Consider the following 22,466-nt stretch of genomic DNA (forward strand, 5'->3'; position numbering starts at 1 on the left):
ACTTCTATTACCGATCACTACTGTACATCCATACACATAGGGCATAATAAATTGAGAAATAACAATAATAGTGCATTTAGTAAAACAAAATCAATAATAAATTATATAAATCTTTCTTCTTCTTTCGAAAATGAGACTTGGAGCAACATTCTTCTATCTAGCTGTAATGATGTGAATATCTTAGTTGAAAATTTTATAAAAACATTGAATGGTCACATTACAAATAACACAAAAAATTGATATAAGTCATAGGAAAACGCATTTGGAATCATGGATGACTGATGGAATCTTGAGTTGTATAAGAAAACGAGATAAGATGCACTGTAAACTAATAAAAGAACCTTTCAATAACAGACTGAAAGAAGAATAAAAGAATTATAGGAACAAGTTAAATAAATACATCAAACAGACAAAAATAAATTACTTTGATGGCAAGTTTGATGAGGCCAAGGGAAATAATAAAAAACATGGCATTATATTGGAGAAATAATTGGTGTTAAAAGCGAACGTAGGGAACCAAACTTAGAGCCAGAAGTACTGAATTCACATTTCGCTAATGTGGGTCGTAAATATGCAGATAAAATATCGAATGAAAATGGCCCAAATGCTGCTATAATCATTCCTCCTCCGCTATCAGAACCCCCAAGAAACAGTTTTTTCATTCATCCAACAAATATAATTGAAATAGAACAAATAATATCTACTCTTGGTAATAACTCTTCATCCGGATATGATGATATAATAGGAACTTATCTTAAAAAAATTTCCAACTTCATTGTACATCCTCTAGAATTCATATTTAACAAATGCTTTATTAATGGTGTATTTCCCAAAATTTTCAAAATTGCTGTGATTAAACCAATTCCCAAATCCGGTGATCTGTCAAAACCTGAGAACTACCGACCTATTAGTCTTCTTACTAATATTTCAAATATAATTGAAAAAATACTAAGAATGAGGCTTTTAAACTTTCTAAATAGAAATAATTCTATAGAAAAATTTCAGTATGGATTCCAGGCGGGAAAGTCAACAAAAAATGCAATTCTTCACTTAACCGGAATTATAAGCAGTAATTTCAATGATAATAAAAAAACAATATCAGTGTCTTTGGATCTTGCAAATGCATTCGATACCATACCACACATAATATTGTTGAATAAATTAGAAAATTGTGGTGTTAGAGGTGCAGCAAAAAACCTTTTTGCTTCATACCTCGCGAACAGGAAGCAGATCCTCACCCTTAACAAAAAACTGACAGTAGACACACCTCAGAATTTGGACTTCCACAAGGAACGGTACTTTCACCTCTATTATTCTTGATTTATGTGAATGATTTATATAAGCTAAATATACCAAATTGCAATATAGTATCATTTGCAGATGATACAGCATTAATTTTCACAGGGGAATCATGGAACGAAGCTTATGATAATGCAAATAGAGGGCTGTCAATCAACGAACTACTGGTTACAAACTCACATTCTCCCTTTGAATGTTGACAAAACAAAATTTTTTGCATTCTCACCAAATAATAGCGGACAACCAGCTAATAGATTACAGCTAAAAATGCATTACCATAATGAAGTCTCTGTGGACTGCTCTTGCAAAGTTATAGAAAAAGTTGAAAAAATTAAATACTTAGGTATAATTATAGATCAAAACTTGAAATGGAATGCACATATACTTTAATTAAGATATCTGACTTATATTTTCTACAAAATCAAGAAAATTAAACATCCAAGTATTATTAGAAACATTTATTTTGCTTATGCACACTCTTTATTTCAATATAGCATTTAGGCATGAGGGGCAGCTCAGGATACTCACTCCAATAAACTTTTTGTTCTACAGAAACATATTATCATAGCAGCTCTGGGAAGACCGAGAATGTACCCTAGTAGACTACTATTTAAATAAATTGATTTACCAACATTGAGACAAACTAACGCAATTCTGTACATTAATAAAAACAAAGACAAATTGACTACTCGTAATACACCATATCTAATACGTCCAAATGTTTTCAATACCTACAATAACCTATTCACTAGACTTACATCTTGCAAACACCAACTGTCCTTCTATTGCCATAGAATAATAAATTGTCTACCTGAAAAATTCATTCTAAATAGAATTACTAAGTGTTTAATCCATGAAATAAGAGAGTGGGTATGTAGGAAAGTTTACTTCGGAGCATATCTGAAAATGATATTGTGATCTCTCATATTTAAAGTACATGTTGTCTAGTATCTTGTATCCATCTCAGTCAGTGGAACAAAGCAACTATTTTTGGACAAGTTTATCTATTTGGATCATCTTGCGTTGACTTGGCAGACAACAGAAATCATATCTCTTATTCCAGACAGGGTAAGATAGAGCAATTTGAAATGTATTTATTCTTAACAAGACAAGCAAGCTGACATTTCATTTTGACAAGAAGCTTCAAAATACACAAGTCCAGCAAAGGAATTCATCATCAACATTATATTTATATATTCATATGTGGTTGAATACTTCCCAATTGAAAAAATAATTTAATTGAATTTGATTGTGTACAGTGATCCAAACTTTTAATGCGGTGATATATTAAAAAATTGATTTTAGACTAGCATTCAACATTTTTGGTTTTTATGGAGATCAATGAATCGAATTTTTTCGATACTATATTGGATTGATTTCTCTATTGTTTTGGAACATCATGCAGCAAATGTAGATTTATCAATGATTGTAGATGTAGGTCAATTCACAATGTAATCTCAAATATACACGACAGTGAGAAAATTCACTGTAAGGAGCAGAACCAGTAGGATTCACTTTCATTAGCCAACAAATGAGAATATCAATAATAAATTGAACATTTTCAGCTTGAAGAGCTATAATACTTTCGTGGCGCTGGAATGACGCTGGATAAGATAATTTATATGGATTTATCCAATATAAAACTTGAACATATTCGCGGAATCGCCAAATTAAACTTGTCTGACCACAAATTGATACGAGAACAGTGCCACGAAGTTTGTAAATTACCCAACTTATTCAATTCAACACAACCTGCTATCGTATCGAACAAGTAGTAATATGATCTCAAATTTGTTGAACAGACTAACATGAAAGATATTCAACTGTTTTGCTGACGGGAGAGGTGAAGGTTTGAAGTTTAAAACGAGGGCTCAGGGAATTCAAACATCAGGAGGAGAACAGGGCGGAGGCAGGGACATGCTAATACTAAAACTATCAACTACTCTGCCACTACTTGTTGATTCGACGCCGGTGTTTTGTGGAGGCGAAAGAATGTGGTTAAACCACGATCGTCCCTGAAATTCTTTATGATCCTCAACAGTAAATCTTGATATCATGTCTTGTTGCTGTTGAATTAGGGATTAAAGCAAGGCGTATGCTAGGCTCTCCTCTACTAAGCTCAGTTAGTTTGGATACAGCACTGCTGCCGCCTCTCCCACATTCGTCTTGATAAAGATGGCCTCTCTTCAGTGATAAATTCACCATTCATTCTCGTTTTATGTAACGCGCGCAGATCTGCGCCCGTACTTTTTGATATCGTGAATTATTCATGAACAGTGTTCATGAGATGTTAACGTCAGTTTTGCGTTGTAAATTACAATGCCAGTTTCGGTTGTATGTTTATATTAAATATACTTTCGTCTCTCTGATTTGCAACTGCGAGATTTTTCATGCGTTTCGTAAACCAGAATTTATATTGCCAGCTACATTGTTGTGTGTATATGTTGGCTACTACGGAAAACACGTCTGCGATCAGGATCTACATTTTGATATCTGTTTGGTAGCGGTCCAACGCGTTCATTATTGTACATATTTCCACGTGAACAAGGAAACCTTGCTGCTTCAGGATGAATGCAAATTATTATTGGAAATATTCATCTAGAATCATAACTAAGAATGATGTGTTGAAAATGTTCTTTACACCAAAATTCACTTTTCCAGCTCAATATTTACAAGTGTTTCAGAGATTCAAAGATATTTCATAGAATGAAGATTAACCCTCCTCTAGTGCAATATATTATTATATACATGAGTTATTAGTTTGCATTGATCACTGAATAGTCAAGTATACGGAAGTACAATAATTCAGGAGTATAACTTACAGGAAATATGAGAAATATATCCAACAAAAATTGCATGGAGAGGCATGGAATATTTTCACTCTAGTGCTATCAAAGACTAACCTAAGAATTTCAAATTTGACAATTATTTTCTCAATAATTTTTCAAAATATAATAGAAACTATGAATAGTTCAGATGATAATTGATGGATATTATTGAATTATAACTGCCTGATAAATCAGATTCCAACGTAGAATGAATCACCCAAATCAAGACTATCATTTTTTGTTGAGAAGCGTTTTCATCTGCCCATGAATTTTTGTCATTACTGTAAAGATTCAGATTCTATTACACACGAAGAACTGTAGGCTGTGAATTATATGTTACTTGAAAAATACAGAATTTTTAAAGAAGACTTTACAAATTTGATACTTTATTGAAAATATTCAAAGACGATATACAGATGTATTTATAGTCAACCACGCGAAAATAGTCTGAGAGAAATTGGAACAGATAAGTGCAACTTCGCCAAATAAGAGATAATCAACGATGTCCATAGCAATATTGTAATGGATCACAATTTTCATTAATATTTTTTTTCTACACTTGACGAATTTGAAAGGTCTATGCGTGCGAGGGGTCAAGGTGAACTTATCTGTTTCAATCTCCATGGAAATATCTTCGTGTTACTGAATATACTGTTGTTACAAAGAGGAAAACCTAAAATTTATATTAGAAAAGGCTGATTATATTATTAGTCTTTATATTATTAGTCTGAAAAGGCTGACTGCCTCATTTTGGACCCGAGAGTGCTACAGCAGCTCATTCTTATCCAAGAAAAAGGGAAACACAGAGCTAGTTCATCTGGATTTCTTAAAACAGTCTTCATTACAAAATTGAGATCGGTAAGAGTAACTGATGATGAGATTTGAATTCTATTCAAGATGTAACTGCAGTATCTAACTGACGTCGACGCATGCTTGGGTCCACTGGAGGAAAACATTTGTAACTTAATTATCATCAGCGCTTGTTACGGCGAAACTTCGCGCTATGAAAATATTCAAATTGAAACTTGAGATGTTGTATGTGCTTTGGACGTTTTGATTGAAATTCTGTAATTGAAATTTCTGTTTCTATTTGCAGCAATTCTTAGAAAAAGTTCAACGGCCTTCCTGACCAAGTGCTTTATTAGCGAGTGCCTGTGCGTGTGTGTTTGTGATAGTAGATCTGCTATTAGTGTAGTAGTATTACTTATTCAAAAGAAAGCATATAAAAATAGTAATATTTTTGAAATAGAAGTAATAAGAAGCTGGGCGCTAGTTTCAAATAGAAGAGTACCTGGTCTTAAGGAATTCAGAAGTAGTGCAGTTCTGTGATACACGCGGGGATATAGATTAGCAGTAGGAACTGTGATGTAGGCTTCGCTTCCGTATAGCACAACGGATGAAAGCGTCATCATTGGGACTAATGAATCCTACAGTTGTGGAAACGCTCAGCATTCCGGAAGGTCAGTTATTGATGGTTATCGATGTTGTGAACTCGATGTTTCGGTGTTGTGTATTTGATGTTTTGAATTCGATGTATTGATTTTGTGTATGCAATCGATCGATATACTGCACTTCATTATATTGATTTTGTGAATTCGATGCATCAGTGTTCTGTATTTAGTGTGTCGATGTTGTGTTTATGATCTATTGGTGTTGTAAATTTGTATAAATGTTTCAATTTCTATTAATGAGTGTCATATTCTGTCTGAATTGATTTTGGTGATATTTCAGAGTAGTATAAATGTGAGATTCCCAATAATATAGATCGATTGAAAACTTCAAGGTACAAGAATGAAGGTTTGGATCAGATGAGACCACTTGAAAATTACTTAGAACTTGTCAGAGCTCGCTTACTCAAACAAGCAGCAGAAATCCATCTTCTTCATACTGGGTAGAGATTGATTCATTGATGATTCATAATGCATGATGGATCCACTAATCATCAATACTGATTAGCAAAATTAACATAATTAAGAGCAAATTTATTTTGCTAGTAAAAGAAAAATTATGAACTTGAAAAATTGATAGGTTTGTAGTAAATTTCCCTTCTCAAAAGGTGTTAAAACTAACTCTAAAAATAAATTACTTCTATTGGCACTATAAATATTTTAGTTCTCAAAATAATTCATGATAGAATTTTTACCGATAAATGCCAATTATCGTTCATTAGAAAAATACATGTATTGGAAATTATTAGTTTATTTATATTGATTATTTGTGAGGATTCGAACTTCATGTAGGCAGTAAAACATCAGTAATGTATTCAAGAGTTTACTTTGGGGTGGTCGAAGCTTTGAGCAATATTCTAAAATTATTATTCAGTGATTTATGTTCGAATATTTGGACTATGTAAAAGATTCAAGAAACTATTCGAATCCATCATCACACCATATTTATTATGTCTACTATGGAGTATACGGTAGTCCTTTGTAGTTGTATAACATTTTATTACTAGGCCTACACACCCCAACGTTGGCATTGGACAGCATAGACCCAGGTAGGCTTTCACTACAGAAATTCCCCTAGCTATTCCCCTAGTGAGATCCACTTCGACCTATCATCATTGTTTGTATGGGAGACATGGTTGCCCTTAATGAGGGATACTGACAGATTGATGTGAATCTCAACGGTAGTACAGGTATAAAGGCTAGCGTCTGTATTTGTGGTGATTTAGGGCGCGTGTGCAATTGCATGCATGCAGAAGCAGAAGCATGCTGCCTGAAATACCAACCAGCATGGCAACGTGCAAGGTATGTCAACCATTTCGAATCCCCATATAGAGTGGGGAATGTCGACTGATTCACTTTTCAATTACAGTAACATTTCCTAGAGTGGGCAGTTAAAACCTATCAGCGAACTGAAGAATTTTTACCGGTTATAAACATGACAAGTGCAACAGGGTGAGCTATGCAATACAACTCGAATACCCCATCAATTATCAAGTTCATTGTCGGTATTAACTTCACGTTGGAATTCGAAAATGCCCAATGTTTGCCGTTTGTCAATAGTCGCCCAACACAGACTGCACAAAATAATTGGGAATTCACGCTATAGTCTATCCACTGAGAGTTTGTAGGATAGTTCTCAGTTCTGTAATATTTGCCTTGCAATGAGAATTGAAGGATTCTGAGAGAGCCATTATTCAATAATGATGTAAGGAATTCTCCTGATCTTTTAATAACAATTCAATACAAGATAATTTCGAATAGGCCTATAGTTCTCCTCAACTTGTACATGAATAGATTGAAAATGTGCATGATTCCACCTGCAAGACAGTTATATTTTTCATTATTTCCAGACTCACTTTGATACTGCATATAGCTTCAAGGACTCCAAATTCCAAATCATTTGATATTGTCAGTATATTCCTTCAACATACATATAGCATGTTACACGATATTAAGTAATCATATAACATATATCTAAGATTGAAATGTTATGTCATAGTGAAATGTTAACTCGGTGTCTCGTGGATATTGTCACCTATTGAACGCATGTGTAATGACATGGAATATCAAATCTATTCAAAGGCTTCACTACTGGAATTTTATTGTTAATTTGTATTGCATTTTGGAAAATACTTTTTCGCCCCACTTGGATGTAATGAGCGTCAGCGTTTACGTGCGTCATATGGAGGCCGAAAGTGATTGTTTTCTGACCAGGCCGGTAAAATTTTTACGGCCCTAGGGCTGTAAAATAACCTTGAAGTCAGCTGATTCTGATTTGATGTGAACGTGTTTACAAAATAGTTTGTGAAACGGAATCAGTTTATGCTTCTAGAATTGAATAAAGTTTTTGCAATAAGATACTATAATTTTTTTGGATGAATGGAATACAAATGAGATATTATAAACTATTCAAATTCAATTTTCAGAGTATAATAGAATCTAACCTCAAACCTCCTAGTTACAGCGTTTATCACGGAACATGGTGGATAAACGGAATCATTTTATGCTTCTAGAATTCAATAAAGTATTCTGCAATAATATACTATCATTTTATTTGGATGAATAAAATACAGATAAGATATATATTATAAACTATTCAAATAATTCGATTTTCAGAGTAGGATAGAACTTCTAACCTAAATTTCCGTTGACATTCAGATTGGTCAAATTTCAAGTGTGCTAAAACAGCTGATCAAAAACTTTTCATTATTTTTTGTGTTTATCATTCAATAATTAGAACATTTATAATAATATCATCTTATTGTCATTTGAAAGAATAAAAAGTATAAACTCAACCTCTTACATAATCTTTTAGACAAATCAGAATAAAAAATAAAAATACTTGGACAATTTCTTGATATTCAGATTACCTCAGATTTGCTAGAGCTATGACCTTCCACTTTTGCTTCCGGAGGTGCTTATAATAGACAATTATTCTCATATGTATATTGTTTATTTTACTGAGTGGCGAAAAATAACGTTCTCACCATGGGCAAAAATGTTTTTCCGGCTCTCAATCTTTTCATGTAAAATTATTCAGTTTTTGCATAAACAACAATCGCATTCACTGCCATAAATTTATACATAACAATTGTATCCGTGTTTTTCTTCAATCAGAAAGATGTATAAGTAAAACTTCTGTGAAGAAGAAGAAAATTTGTGGAGAAAACCATTTGTGAAGATGTAACTTTTGGTTATCATCCGTGATCTTACATTTCACTGGAAGTTGGATAATACGGAGCAAAATAAAATCACATTAATACAATTGTCTTTCATTAATAAACTAGCAGGTAACCCGTGCTTCGCAAGGGTATTTCTTAAAACTTTACGTAATGAAATCTAGAAGAATTCAAAATAGGCCTATAAGAATCCTCGGTTGATTTAGAATTTATATGCTGCATTTCAAGTAAATCAGTATGACCACCTTTCAATTAAAAAAAGAAGTTGGATTCAAATTGGCGGAAAAAATTTTGGTGTGACGGAAAACCTGTTTTTATCATTCGAAAAGGATCCCCAATCATACCTACCTTCTAATTTCCATTTTAAGAGAAATCTTCTGCTGCTTCCATACAAACTGGAAGCATGACAAATAATTGAAAACTTGACAAACTGAAAGCTTGATGTAATCAAATCTTGGAGAATTTATAATTGGTCTATAACCACCCTCGGTTAAGCAAGAATATATATGCAAAATTTCAAGTTAATCAGTCCTGTAGTTCTGACGTGATAATGCGTCAAACATAATTCCCCCATACTTTACACATGTATAGGCTACGTTCATAATCCAGTTCTTTCCTTTATTATAGTATAGGAGATGATACATGGATGGATGATCATTGTTATTTTACTTAAAGATAGAGTATGTTGAATAGTTTCCCTTTCAGAGTGAGTTTTGACAACCCACAAAACTCATTTTTCATTTGAAGATATAACGAATAGGTGCATATGACCTTATTTTTTTGCTCAGCTTGCCAAAATACCCCTCATTCCAATATTAAAATTTTCGACTGACTGTACAGTGGGTCAGTCATTCTATCAGGGCTCGAATAATTTTGAAATTTTAATTAAATAAAAATGGAAGAATATAATTCCTTTATGTGAATAACAACACCTTCATTCAAAGACATATATTATTAACTGTATGCGTTTTCATATTGCCGATACAGCATTGATAAAACTGTAGACGTTTATTCAGCACTTTGTCTCGAAAATTGTTCTAGCTGAAAAATTAATAATTCATGCCACGTGTAGACCTGAACATTGAATCAGGAAAACGAAGTTTCAAAACTATGTTTTTCAGGTAGAAAGCATAGATGTTCCTTTTTTAATTTCGACCATATGATTTGGTGATTTTTTAATAAAATCGAATGTACCATTAATGAAATTTGAACATTAATTCTGAAAAATCTAGAAGGAAAATTCAAATTTGGGCTTCCAGGTGCACGAGATTGATATTTTTAGAATCTATGTGCAAAATTTGGATATCTAAATCATTCCCGTTTTTCAGTATGCAATCCACAAGTTGACATGTTTTGATGCGAACAAACGAACACACGAACAAACGAACAAACACAACCCTACTCTCTCTTATTATATAGATTTGCAGATCGAGTTATTTAATTTTTTAATTCCCATGTACAGAATATTCCAACTTTTTAAAAGATGTTCACGCTATTCAAAGGATTGGGCATGATATTTCTCTCGGTTCTCTCCCATGTATCGGATGGCCACGTTACTTCGTCGGTCAAATATCAAATCAATAGATATCGTAAATATTACAAATATAATACATAATATGAATATTAGAAATCCAAAATAATGTGGTTGTGAATATGATAATAATAATATTATAATTATTATTATTATGTAGGCCTGAACAGGTCCATTCTTTCTATTTTTCTAATAATAGCTCTCTCTACAGATATTTTTGTACAGTCTTGTGGTTAATATCCTCATTCAATTACGGTATCCCTTAGAGGCATTGAACGTATTTCCCTTCAATCATTATTCAATACTCTAATAATTGTTTCAAATACAGCCTTCCCACACTTCCAACCTCTTAAACTTCATTGACAAGTCGATATTAATTCCATGCTCTTTCGAGAAATTTTCAGCCTCCTCATCCACCATATTTCAGAGCTTTTAATCTTTTCCTTTTTTTATCCTCACTACCGTAAAATGTATACATATTTTATATATTTGTATTTGTATAGCTATAAAATCACCATTTTTGGACGATTAAATTTCATTCCTGCACCGAACGTTTAGGAAAATGGCGCTCTTTCCTCGGCGTCTTCTCGTAACATGCAGTATCCACGATCCATCCTCGTTTTCCTGAATAAAAATTTTGCGCGTTTTTCCCCCCTTTTACAGTATTTGGGTGAGTCTATAAGCAGCGTTTTGCCACCACGACGTATTTTCTCACTAAGAAAAGCGCCTAATGTTATTACATTCTTGTTCACCGGCTTGATATAATCCTGGCTAGATGCTTCTCTGGCTATGATGCTGTTCTGTAATCATAGTCGTGGCTCCTCTGCTGCTTCAAGCTTCAAGCCCTTTAATTGATGACGGTTTCCAATAAACAAAGTCTATATTTTTCTCTCCCACCGTCTCAGTCGCTCTCTCTATCACACCGTCATTTACTGTCATCCTCTCTCTACTATTCATACACTCTGACTTCCTATATCTCTATACATTATACTGTATATTGAACAGTACATTCAATTTCTCTTCCTCTCTCACACCTTCCCTATGATATCTCTTACTCTCTCACACCTCTACCAATGACGGTATCGAACAATGCAATGTGTATACGCAGTCATGCACTCTTTATCATAACTTATTAATAGCTACTAGAGAACAGCTATCTGTACCTCTATGTTAATACCTCAGCCTCTGCTGTTTGCGGCACTATTGTTAGAGCTAATCAGCTACAGACAGGCTACAGAAATGAAGGTAGTATCATTAAGAAGAGATGACAAAGGTTATATAGTTCCTGTTCTGTTTTCTCTATGTTACTTTACAGCTTGGATAGCTTATGCTTTCTTCTCTCTATGCTACTATACTGTATAGTTGGTAAAGGGTAGTATTCTTAAAACTGTTTTGAGGGTAATCCGATATACATAGTATGTAGAAGAGCATAACTTATATTAAGAACAAAATGTCGATAAATATCACACTAGACGTCTAAATATGAGCTACTCCAACTTTTATTGCAGGGCAAGGTAGAAAGTAAGAGAGGTCCTAGAAGAAGAAGAATATCGTGGCTTAGGAACCTGAGGACATGGTATGGAATGAGCACAGCACAGCTGTTCAGGGCGGCAGTCAACAGGGTCATCATAGGTTGCCAACATCTGGAACGGATAGGAACTAAAAGAAGAAGAAGACGTCTAAATAATTTAAAATTTCAAGCATGTGTCTATGTAGACATTTCAGCTTTCACTCATCTCCAACAGTTAGTTATTATAATATGAGATTCTCTTGAATGGAGAAAATAATAACTTTAACTAGGATTGACTAATAATAACTGTAATAAAGAACGAAGTATTAATTTACAAACTATATGTGAATCACAAATTTCATAATGATTGTTGGTTGAATTGATATTGTTCTTTGCTACCCAATAAACTTAGGATCTGGTAATACTAAAAAACACTGTACTTGATACTCATATCGACAATTCACTAGTGGAATAAACAATGCAAGTAAATATTGACATACCAATCAAGCTCTTGTTTCAAGTGGTTGATGAACATATGCTTATCAATCAGAGAATTCTCAATATAATACCTCATGTTCTATATTTATGATAAACATGAGAATAATATTCACAAAAAAGAGCTTCTCCTCGAAGGATGAAGACATATTAATGATATTACATATAACTGTCAATCATCATTGCGATGCTAATAACATGTCCGTAACAGACAATGAACATTTTATTTTATTTTTTTTAGAAAGCAAATATTGTTTGATGACTGAGAGTGTATCACTCTGAAATGATCAAATTCAACAACTTTTTGAATTTAATATAATTGTATATTCTAACTCAATAATTGAATGAATTTACTGAAGAGGAAGCTGTGCTATAAAGTTGACTGGATCTTTCAATCAAATCGCATGTAGTACAATAATTATAGCTCAATAGTAATTAATAGGAACAATAGGACTCGACAATAAACTGATGATTTCCATTATTTATAATCCATTTTCATTTTCATGGATATCTTATTATAAACTTCTCCTGGCAATCGCAAAGAATTTATAAACACTTTTAGTATTAATTTATGCATTCTTTGCAACCTAATGCTTTCGGAATGATTCAATTGTTTATGGAAGAATACAAGTTATTGAAGTTGTAGTAGGAGCACCATCATTGTAGAACAATAATCATTGCCCCTGAAATTCGGAATGTGACATTACATTATGTAATAGAGGCCTCTCCACAGCATGAATAATTCAGTAATCAAGAGGCCATTCGAATACACATTGCAACCCCTCCATTATGTTTGCACCAATTATTGAAGCTGAGACCACACTGAACAATTAAAATCAATTTTCTTCCTATTTTCATTTATCATCTCATTTCAGCACCCTTCTATTGTTTTCAAGTTGATTTACTATGAAAGTTCCGAGACAGCGAGGTTGATAATCCATAATCTATTGAATTTCTAGCAAAGATCCACAACGAATTTTTCAGCCTTATTATTGGGGAGTGGATGCTTGAACGTTGATAATAATTCCCCACAATCTCTCTGTTTCAAGAGTCTATGTCTTTTTATATCATATAGAGCTTGAAGGTTTATCACAATCACATTCAATATGTAAGTTTGTACCTTCATTCTTAGTCTCATCTCATGTCTTTTCGTTTATTTTTTTCTCTCATTTCCTCTGAACATATAATATCTTCTAAAAAATCTTTCTAATATTCTATTCAAGAATCATCCAATTTCAATTGATAATTTTTTTCTCCTTCGTTACAATCTCCTGTTATTCTCGGGAGATTCTCGTAATACGTTATTGTAATTTGCACTGAATCAGTGAAATATCTTATGAACTTGAAATGGAGTGAAATAAGTCACTAGAATAGGGAATATGAGTATATTTTCCATTTGTTTCCATTTTCAAGCATAGAAGTTGGAGGAATTATTAGAGTACTACTTATATTATCATTGTCATTATCATTATATCAGGCCTAATATTATATTTATCAATCATATTCTCCACAAAAACATACGAAAGAGTATTCATGATATTGATATGTTATCATTTTGTACAGAATAAGCTTTATCATAGGTATTGGTTCAACGCATTACAAATTATCTACTAGGAAACATTTCCACTAATCCATGTTAGCTCTTCAATTTCGAACTACATTCGCCACTTTCAAGCTCTCCACAAGAGCTCATACATTCTTGCATTCTTATTCTTGTAATTTTGTACTTCAAGAACAGTGATCTGAACACAGTTGAAAGCAATTCGCTTTGCTCTGGTTCAAGAAAATGAATGTTCACAGAAATAGGCAACATTACAGTGGGCCCAGCTGCCACTCCTCTGTTGCGATGCATCATAATTTCGAGCAGAAATAGAACAACGTCACACTATCGACGGGTTTCATCGATGCCTGGCTTGAAAACATGGGCACTGCTTCCTGCTTTTGTTTAGCATTAGTTGAGTGTTTCCAATAGTTCCAACAGAACCAAAAATGCTGATACAATGAGTTGTACAATTTTGAGAACTTTAAGTTTGATAATATCAAATTTTCTTTGATATCGATTTCAAATGAGTCATACTATATTAATTAAATCAATGACCTTAAGCCTCAGAAACTCTTCTTTCAATATTTTCTCCTTGTCCTTTTACTCCAGCTGTCTTTTTTCCCCATCCTACCTTGCTTCTCTCCCAGAATTAAAATATATTTTCAAATTTATTTCCAAACAAGAGGTCAATCTCAACATAGCAAAGAACAGAGCGGCTTAGCAAGTTTAATATCGCAATAATATGAGTAGAAAAAAATTCAACTGAGAGTCAAAAACTGAATTGGAATGAACAGTAGATGGTAAAAGGGAATGGAATACGGAGAATAAATTATGATGTTTTGGAAACAGAATGCTTGACAGTGAACTGCACAAGACACTTTCGTTGAATTCCAATTTTTCAAACTTTCAAGATCATTGTATGTCGAATACATGATGTTATAATGTAAAAGAGACTCAATGACTTTTGGTGAAGTTTCCATTACACTCAACCAAAATCCTAATACAGAATAACATTACAAACGACCACCATAATGCTCTTTAATGAAAACAAATAATTTGACGACAATCATAACAAACAATATTTGGTAACAGGAAATTAAACACGACGTTAATTTCCGAAGCCCAATATTTTGGTGAATGGTTTGCAGCGCGCATTTCTGATATGTCAGTTTCCGGTTCAATTAAGACCGGCAAATGGTTGCATATAAATCAGCATATTTTTACCGTGAAAGGGATGGTCTGGTTTCTGGGGCGAACCAGGGACAAAAAAGTCAGAGAAAAAAGGATAGAGAAGTGGAAAGAGAGAAAAAAGCTGGAGAGGAAAAATGATACCGAGATGGAAATGAATAAGGGAAAAAGGGTAAGAGAATTTGAATAAAATTGTGAATAGCGGTCTCTAAGACCTTCTCCAGCACCACATGGGACTGTCGTGTTCCTCTGCTAAGGTGAGTAAAAAACCTCGTCCAAAATTATCGCAACGGAAAACATTTTCCCAGACCTGGATTTTGCGACGACGAATCTCCATTTTCTCTTTTCTAGCCCTTTTCGCGTTTATGAACAGTATTCATTTTTTAAGCCATCCTGCGTAACGAAAAACGATATCTGCAAAAAACAGAGAATGGTTCCTGGTTCCTGCCTACCGTATGTAGGGGCATAATGCAACACGCTTTACATGTGGTAGCATCCTTTATACCCATAATATTACGTAATGGTGCTTCCAATCTTCAATTATATCCACTGACATTTTCAAGTCTAGTAGATGGAAATTCCACGTAAGAAAATATCTACTCAAACAATAATTATTTATGTTTACAGTTATTGTTGTAATTTCATCGGGATTCTTCCATGATCAAAATCAACATTAGCCCCAACATTAATGATCAACATGACCATGATCATGATAATGGAAATCACCTGGCATAAGTAAATCAGTATTATCAAGTTTCTTTGTAGTATAATTAGAAATCTATGAAATACTAGCAGGGAACCCGTGCTTCGCTACGGGAATTGAATGTTCAGATTATTTTTGTAAAATATTTATAACCTGAATTCTACCAAAGCCGTTATAATCGTTTTTGAGATTCATCATACAAACAAGAATTGCCTGCTGAATATAACTTGAATAGTAAATTAATATAGTCTCGTCACTGTCATAGAAATTTGTATCCGAAAAGGTGCTCTCCCTCTATGAAAATTCTATTATATATAGGACCGTTTCGAGTTCCGTTCAAATGCATTTCTATAATACTTATTCACCAATGATCGTTGTCAGTAAGTGTGATGATTAGTTGCGTTGCTATCACCTCAGTTTGAACATACATCATTCAACTCTGTTGAAATAATACATTCAACTGCGTATTTTAAAAAGCAATCAAAAGTTAGCGATGCCTTATGGTGTCACCCAGTTGCTCTTATGCACTCATCTTGGCATCAGGGAATATTTTTATTGAATCATGCAATGTTTTCAAATTATATTTCTAAATGTTATAACCACAGCTGTTAGTTTTCTCTCTTCCACTCTTTAGTTTTCAACAAACGATGAAAATTTCTGTTTCAATAAGCTGCCACTTGGATGATCAATTTTTCCTCTCAAGTTATCTCAGAGATGAGACTCAGCTCAAATTTTTGTATCACGGACCTACTTTTTGCTAGGAGCATCTTATGATCTGACCTCTATCGGCAATAAATAGAGAAATAAGGCCACAGCTTGGCATGAAAATTATTGAGTCTAATCATTTGAATTATTGATTGATGTGTTGGGAGTTCTCTGTAGAATAGTAGACTAATTGCAGCGAATTTTGTGGAATATTGAGCGGGGCTTCAGAGTCGACCTCGACTTTATCCATTGGCAATAAATATTTCTCGATTCTCGTTGACAGTTATCAAATTAGCAGTGATCATGTTATTTTTGCTTTTGCTTGATGCAATTGAAAATAGAATTCCAAATCAAGTCTATTTGGAATTGGTTGACTCCATGGATCTCTTGCTTATTCTGGAATTTCTGGCAAAGCCTATCGCTTAAGCTGGTTCACACCGAAGGCGCAAATACATAGATCCACTTCATCTGAAAATAAATCTTTCTCTAAACGCAGAGTAGTTATTGGCAAAATGTTGATAGCTTAGAATCCTTATGGATTCTATTAGATTGAACGGAACTTGACTAACACATATGTTCATCAAATGTGAACATTTTGTTAATAACTTTGGTCTAAACGCAGCTTTACTCTTCGTTTCACTTATTCAAAAGTGTAAAAGCAGCCAATCCACTGATTCTTTCTTCCATGGAACTCCATTTATGTATAAGAGACCATTCATAATAATTAGTCTAACATTTAATGTGGCTGATTTCCCATGCCCTGAACTTTACTACCATAAATATTAAAGTGGGAATTTTTAAGTGGATTTTAATGTTAATTTGAATAATTCTGAATAGAGTTTATTCAATCACTTTGATTATTGATTATACCATTTATGATTTCTTTCTTTAATCCCAGCTTGAAACAAAAAGCTTAAGGATGAGAATTTGAATGCAAATTTAATTAACATGTAACTTAATTCAATTTCTATCTAAATCGAGAACTTTAGTATTTACTTCTGATTCTTTGATATAAATATCAATAGGTCTGTCTTGTGTCATGTAATGACATCAATATCGAACCGAGCTTAGCTCTGGAGTACAAAAGCATAAAACATTTATTACGAAAGAAGAAATTATAATATCATTCATAGTTCATACAGAAATGTTCTATCTAATCACAGTGGATTGAGATTAATTCCCAGAGGAATGCAAAAATTTTCCTCACAGAGGCCCGGTTGCACAAAAGCCGGTTGAATTTTAATCCTGATTAATTTCACGTGAACCAAATCAGAGAAGACCATTTCAAAAAGATGGATCTACTGGAATTTATCAGGATTGAAAATAATCCGGCTTTTTTGCAACCGGCACCAAGTACCTGATTGAATGATTACAAAAGTTCAACAGCTGAGTCATAATTTTGACACGGTCCCACACACATGAACTCGCTCACTCACTTCCATCATCAACAGACAACGAAATAATTATTATCAGCTGTTTCTCCAAGGATGAATGATAATATTATAAGAATAATATTATAAACCTACCATGCTCTGAATTTCGTGAAAATCGTTAGAGCCGTTTTGGAGATCCAGTGAAATACAAACATATAACCATCTAAATATCTAAACATCCAAACATCTGAACATAAAAACAGAAATTGCTCGTTTAATAGTATAGGATGAAAGGAAATAGGACCAGCTGATGGAATATTATGTTTTTTCAATATAGTTTTTAGCTGATTTTGAAACATGAAAATAATATCAGGTCCAGTAGCTCAAAAGCCTGTTCAATTTCAATCATGATTAAATTCCATGAGAACTAATCAGAGCAGGGGTTTTTCAATAGAAGGCTTCTCTGATTGGTTCTTGTGGTATTTAGTCCGGATTAGGAATTAACAGACAGGACAACTGGCTCTCCCAAGGCCATGGCTGCCTAGAAACATAGAGCAACAGAGGAACCAATACAACAGAAGCTAAAGAAATTAGTTGCATTTCGATCACCTCACAATAAACATCAATTCAACTACCATATCATGTTTGGAGAGATCGATTTTAAATTTATTCTTTTATCATCCGGTCACTTTCTGAACCATTCTTCCAGATGTTCCATGAATACTGCAATGTTTTAAAATAAGATCGCTAAACTTGGTAACTCAACTACAGCTATTATAATCTTTTTCACTTGCTCACACTTTCTTTCTCACGCTTTCAACAGAGTATGGAAACGTTTTTTGATCAGCTACTACTTGAGGGACCAATAATCCTTTCTGAAAGAGCTTCAGCGATTTTTCCCAGCGTTAAGACCTGTTCCAAAATGTTTTTTTATCACAAACGTACTCTATTCCTTATTGAATAAAAAAATGTTGGAGGCGTTTTCGAGATACGTGAGACATACATACATATCCGCAAACACACATATTTAAACAGGAATTGTTCGCTTAGTATAATTGACTTCAATGATTATGATTTCATTTAATGAGAGCTTATTTCACATAATAATAACTACGGGTATAAAAAGCGAAAATGTCAAACATAATTGAAATCGAAACTAATAACAGCTGGAATAAAACGCAAAAATGGCAATCATAATTTTGAAATCGAAACAGTAGCTATCATCTTATCTCCATCTGATCTAATGTAAACAAATTACAGTGAGATTCTCATCAATGTGTTAGCATTATTTGAATGGGGAGCATTGATGCTATTAATGAGGTATACTGACAGTTCCGAGTAAATATCAACGAACTGTTATGAATATTCTCCAATATTTTTATCGAAAGCTACCTTCTATTTTCTTTGGTAACACAACTAATGTTTGGGAATAATTGATTCATGAGAAAAGCGCCTTACTTCTATGGAAGATATTTTTACATCAGGAAAAGCAACAACAGCTATTTGGCCGTTTCAATAAATAGCACCTTTCTTTCGCCCAAGTTGAATTTTGGCCGAATTTCCTCTTTCTTTTCAAACAGATTCCACAACGGACACTTCTGAAGTTTTGAAAATACCCTCCATATATCATACTGAATTATTAAAATTTCATCGAAATTGTTCAAGCAGTTTTCGCGATCTGTCGGATATACAAACAAAATCAGTCTTGATAGAATAGGATCAATTGATAGAGCTCCCGTCATAAAAGTTTGTTTTATGAAACATCAAAATTATCTATACTCCCAGGAATAGAAATTAAGATATCCATTCTTATATTCATATTCTAATATTTATGAATCTGATTACCCTTTTCAAAATTATTCAACACGACATGTTTCAGCTATAAATAATTCCATTATCAAGTGATTGGAAAATAAATAATAATATAATATTCTCAGGAATAGCTCTGATTGAAGTAGCAGTGCCCAATCAATTTTTCCGCGATAAATGCATTTTAATCTTCAACTTGGTGCCAACTTAACAAAGTTATCTCAACTCAACGCCAACCTGAAAAAATTATTAATTTGGTTACCAGTTAACAACTGTTTCGAAGAGGTACTCTCTGTAGATTATAGTTCTATATTAACATATGGTATGGAGATTTCATTTATAATCAAGAGATTGGAATAAGAAGAATATACATGCTAAAAGACGAACTTTAAACCCTTAAAAACCACCCGCAGAGTTGAAATATCGCCAAAAGATTTCTTAGTGAGCACCTAGGACATATAAGGAAGCTATATTTCAAGTATTGTTGCAATCCGTCCAGTAGTTTTCCAGAAATCGTGATCAGTGAGTCAGTGAGTCAGTGAGTCAGTGAGATACGAATTTTATAAGTATATAGATTCACATAATTTGGGAGTAGAACTTGAATCAATTGAGTTGATTGATTATAGGCAGAGAGCCTCTATCCAGGCTATGAACAAATTGCACCTAATCAATCCGTACTTTTCAAGTAGTAGATGAGAAATACAATCAAGAATCGACTAACAGATATAATTACGAAGTTTATCAATGAAAAAATTGAGAAATGTGATTGTGTGGATTAACCAAAGGCTACAAACCACATCATAATCCATAACAACTGTTAATCTATGCTGGAAAATAGAAATCTCCGAATAAATTTACAAGAAAAGTGTAGTAGACTACCAAAGTAGAATATAAATAAGTGGAGAGAAGGAATTCATATATTTATTGAGAATGTTTTTATTCCTAATTCTCATTTTAATTCAGTCTAAAAAGATTAATTAGCCATTTCTCCTAATAATATGATAATGTATTAAATATTGATAAGGTAGGTGGCTCCCACTAGGATTACTACTTATAGCAAATAACTTGCAATCAAAGATAACAATAATAATATATAAATAAATGAGATATCATGTATTTCAGACACATATTTAAATGATTGAAAATTTCAATCGTGGGGCCTAGAATTGAAAATATTATAATTTATCCAGCGTATGACAGATACACAAAAAATATATAGCTCATGAGTCTCAAATGCCTAGACATACACTGTCCATTCCCAAATTCTTTGAGATGTTTTGTTGTTTTCGGTCAAGAGAACATAAGTTTGTCTGACCGCCATTATTTGCTAGTCCATTTAGCGTTACCCAATGTGCACCATGAAGGCGAACTAGCGTTACACATAGTTAAGTTAAAAATCTGATTGCTGGAACAATTTCGAGGTTAAAGGAGGTTAAAACTCAATTTTCAATTTTCATAGGAGAAAAAATTTCAAAATAATATTCACCATTACAAATGTCAAAAATTACTCCAAATTGTAATTTATCACATAAAAACAATCCAAATAAGGAATTTTTGTTTGAAATTTGCACCCAAAAAACGTTTAGGACGTAAAAAGATTATAATAAATCATCCATACGGACTATGAAAATTTCGAAATAGCTAATCAATCCATTAAACTTCTGATAATTGGATAGAACCTTATTCAATTCATAATCAAACTGGAATATAAATATCAAATTTCTCTGCTTTTTCACTATCCACTTTGCCGCTCCAGACCTCAATCAAGTTCAAGGCCTAAACCCAGTTCACTCTAGACTTAAACCAAGTGCAAGAGTTGCGCGATTCTAGTCACAGTGACTATAAATAAAATCTGGATGAAGTAAATCTAGATAAAGTTACAGTGATTATAAAGTCTGTGTTATCCCAGTAGCAAATTAGGGTTTGTGATTGCCGAGAGGTGGCGTAATTCAAAAACGATTTATTCAGCAGAAACAGCCCAATGAAACTATATGAGGCCGGAGAGACATGCAAAGGAGTATTGGGCGCTTTTAGCTGGGACTGTAAGGGCTGGTTAGTTAGAGAAAAGTTTTGTTGTTACTTTGGCTGGACGACCCTTTTGGGTCTTTCTTGCTTTCTCCCACTCTCTCCTCCTGCCACTATCTTCGTATCAATCTCTTTCCCTCTCTCAAACACTCCACGTCGCCGTTATCTCTGAGAGAATAGGTGAGAAACTCAGTCCAAGTTCAGTTGAGGTCTCCCCAGCCTCATGTAACTCACAATTCTCGATCAATTCTCTTATTCCCTGGGCACATAATGACTGCGAGTGCTCCAAAAGTGCCGCCCAGCCGCTACCACCTCACACAACTTCGTAGAGGTAACCGAGACTTTGTCGGAACACGAAGGTTGCTCACTCCTGGTTGGTGAGTGAACACACTTACCCAAATGCACCACTATAATAGAGAATCAAGATTACAATAATTTATTGCCAGATATTGGTAAAGTTTTAGAATCCAATCCAAATATCAGAAATGGAGATCTCAACTGGAAGTACAAAAGTATTTTAATAGATAAAACCAATGGTAAATTATATTATTTGACCATAACCAGATTGTTTGGAAATTATAAAATGAGTAAGATGATAAATTTTCATTGTGAATAGCTCTTTCATATCATAGTTATTGAATACCAATAATCAACCCGCACACTTTCAGGAAAGATCTATCAAGTCTTGGAATTGATGTTTTGAGAAGAATGTTATTTCATCCCTTTGATAGGAGTTTATTCTAGTGATTGAATTCCAATTATTGAGAAGTTTTGAGAAACCACCGAATAAATCTATGCTTGAGAGGAATTGGAACTTATCCCTCTAATAT

General features: G+C 33.5%; 1 protein-coding gene across 3 annotated transcripts in view; it reads left to right on the forward strand.

Moving 5' to 3' along the window:
- LOC111047136 (CUGBP Elav-like family member 4) overlaps positions 1-22,466 on the forward strand; it is a 461,039-nt gene that overhangs the window by 34,276 nt on the left and 404,297 nt on the right. Inside the window, exons 2-3 of one of the 3 annotated variants that reach the window (XR_005572034.1) lie at positions 5,224-5,587; positions 11,794-12,458. The exons of 1 other annotated variant lie outside the window; for it this stretch is intronic. The gene's annotated coding sequence lies outside the window, so the exon portion shown is untranslated. Of the gene's footprint in view, positions 1-5,223; positions 5,588-11,793; positions 12,459-22,466 lie in introns of those variants that run through there. One more of the 3 variants, XR_005572035.1, reaches the window with a different exon arrangement.

This window comes from Nilaparvata lugens, chromosome 8, assembly GCF_014356525.2.
Source record: "Nilaparvata lugens isolate BPH chromosome 8, ASM1435652v1, whole genome shotgun sequence".
NCBI lineage: Eukaryota > Metazoa > Arthropoda > Insecta > Hemiptera > Delphacidae > Nilaparvata > Nilaparvata lugens.